The sequence below is a fragment of the Glycine max genome, chromosome 18 (assembly GCF_000004515.6).
Source record: "Glycine max cultivar Williams 82 chromosome 18, Glycine_max_v4.0, whole genome shotgun sequence".
NCBI classification, from domain to species: domain Eukaryota; kingdom Viridiplantae; phylum Streptophyta; class Magnoliopsida; order Fabales; family Fabaceae; genus Glycine; species Glycine max.
The window spans coordinates 6,320,896-6,323,544 of NC_038254.2; the positions used below are offsets into that span (position 1 = coordinate 6,320,896).

General features: G+C 36.4%; 1 pseudogene; it reads left to right on the forward strand.

Moving 5' to 3' along the window:
- Positions 1 to 215: 215 nt before the first annotated feature.
- LOC102670336 (protein EIN4-like) lies at positions 216 to 2,346 on the forward strand (annotated as a pseudogene).
- The last annotated feature ends 303 nt before the right edge of the window (positions 2,347 to 2,649 follow it).

The window sequence follows — 2,649 nt, forward strand, 5'->3', positions numbered from 1 at the left end:
AAATCTATAATGCAATCTGACTGACTTGATTTCAATCATCAACTTAAAGAGAACAATAATGCAGTTAAATTCATAGAACAAATTTATACCATTAATAATATATATAACACCATGATTCTATAATAAAAAGCGCAAATTAGCTGCGGGCTACCATTTTGCTTAAGCCACTTCAGCGTTACCTACAACGCATTTTGCTTAATTTTTAATTTGATCTAATGTGGATTCTTCCATCGTGGTCTTCACATATTTTTGGTTTTGCATACAATACATTGTTGGATTACGAACACCTAAATCGGACGACCTTGTTAGCTCTTCACATATTTTTGGTTTTGCATATCAAATATAATTTTTGGTTTTGCATACCAATTCCTTCTTGTTGGATACCTCCTAGTCGAGTTCCCTCTCTAAACGACAAACAATTATATTTGTTGGATATCTCCAATTATATTTGTTTCTAAGTATAAAAAATATTTATGTATTGACCATGTTACACTATATTTAATCATAAATTATTGTTTAAATTACTTTAAAACTTTTCGAGTGTCCAAATTTTCAACAGTGTTAGAGTTGTCTACAACAACTTCATCCCTTGGTTCAGAGTCAGCTGCTTCAGATTCCCACATCTTGAATATAGCTTCAGTGAGTCTTTCTCTGGCCAAATCTATATCAATTATTGGCTTGGGATAACTCCTGCTGCTCTAAGCACAGGAAGCGGTGCGTCCGAAGGATGATGGATCCACTCGGTTGACATTCTTGCCATCTCAGGTAGCCATTGCCTCACATATCCCCCTTCTGGATCAAATTGAACCCCTTTAATTTGTCACCAAAATTAGAGATGTGAGACTGCTAACTTTTATTTTGATTATATTTTCAGAATTCTATTCCGGTGAACGACTCTAATGTGTTGGAGATAAGAAAGACCAAGGGGGTGAAGATTTTGAGGCGTAATTCTGCTCTAGGAGCTGCGAGTAGTGGTGGCTCTGTGGCATAATTGAAGCACTAGAGTTTGGACCTACCGTGAGATGGAGATAGTTGAAGTGGATGTTGCCCTGTCTCATGCGTCTGTTCTTGAAGAGTCTCAGCTAATGAGACAGAATATGGAAGAGTGAAACTGAGAACTGCAACAGGCTTAAAAGAACGCAACGATGGCCAGCCAAGCAACGAAGTCGTTTGAGAATGTCATGAGCCATGGAATGTGGAGGGCTATGCATTGTATTCTGGGGATGCTGTCATTGTTTCAAGAGGATAATTTGTGGTCTGAGCAGAAGATTATTGGTGATATAATGTTGAAAGTTGGCCATGTGTTCTCCTCTCCAGTTTGATTAATAATGTAATGGAAATTGCAGAAAACGAAAAGGGAGGCTTCCGGTTAGAGATGAAACCTTTCATTCGATGATGAGGGAAGCTGCTTCCACTGCCAAGTGCTTGTGTGTTTATGAAGGCTTTGGTTTTGAAATTGATGTCCAGAAGTCTTTGCCTGAAACAGTTATGGGTGATGAGGCAAGGGCTTTTCAAGAAATTTTACACATGATTGGCTATTTATTGAACATGAATGACAAAGGGACTCTCAATTTTTGAGTTTTTCTTGAAAGTGATGGTGGAGACAGGGATGATAAAAATATTGGAATCTGGAGATCAAGCAGTACAAATGAGTATGTACATATAAAATTTGATTTTCAGATTACTCGAGTTCTCAGCCAGATGAAGCAATTTCAACAATACATTATACTGGTAGGAGGCAGTACTACAACAATGAAACTAAGGAGGGGTTGAGCTTCAGCATGTGCAAAAAATATGGTACAGGTAGATGCATCATTATCTATATCTAATTTCTGTATCATCATCATCTATTTGATTATAGTCAGATGTATAATTTCCCTGTTAACTTTTTAGCGGTAACTTATAAAGGACACATTCCTCCTCCTCTCTAGTGAATTTATGCAGTCATCCATTAACTGTATAAATTGATAGCAGTTAGCTTTAGACCTTAGAATTACATTGGTTAAACGAATCATTTGATCCTTATTCGCAACACTCATTTATGAATCAGTTCCTGTATGAAAAAAATTGAAGTTATAGTCCATATACGCTCTTATTACTTGTTAGTACACATTGGCCCTGCTTTTACTATGTTTCTTAAGTTTTAGTCCCTATATGCCCTTATAGCTTTATAGAGACTAAAACTTAAGCTTTTTGCATACAAGGACTGATTCTTAAGTGAGTGTCACCTATAAGGACCAAATGGTTTGTTTAACTCACTACATTTTATGCTTATAGGATGATGTTTGGTTTGACAAATTTGATTGCTGATCTGAATTTTCAGAATTATCCAATGTGGAATTGTTTATGATGTTTGAAATGGGTGGTGAAACTATCATAACAAGTTAGATTGGGTGATATTGCTGACAGATCAGATTTAATAATAATTGGGAAGCTTTCTATTTAGTCAATGCCTCAACAAATCTTGTGCTCGGTTATGTTCAAACCAATATGCATATTATCATGTTGCTTGTGTGTTACAAAACACAATTTTGCTTTTGAAAGTTTGCTTGCCTCTTGTCAGATTCTGCTTTTAGCTCTAATGGGGGTGGGGGGAATAATTCTGGGGATATCGAGTTGAATTCCAGTTCTAAAACGGCTATTGACATC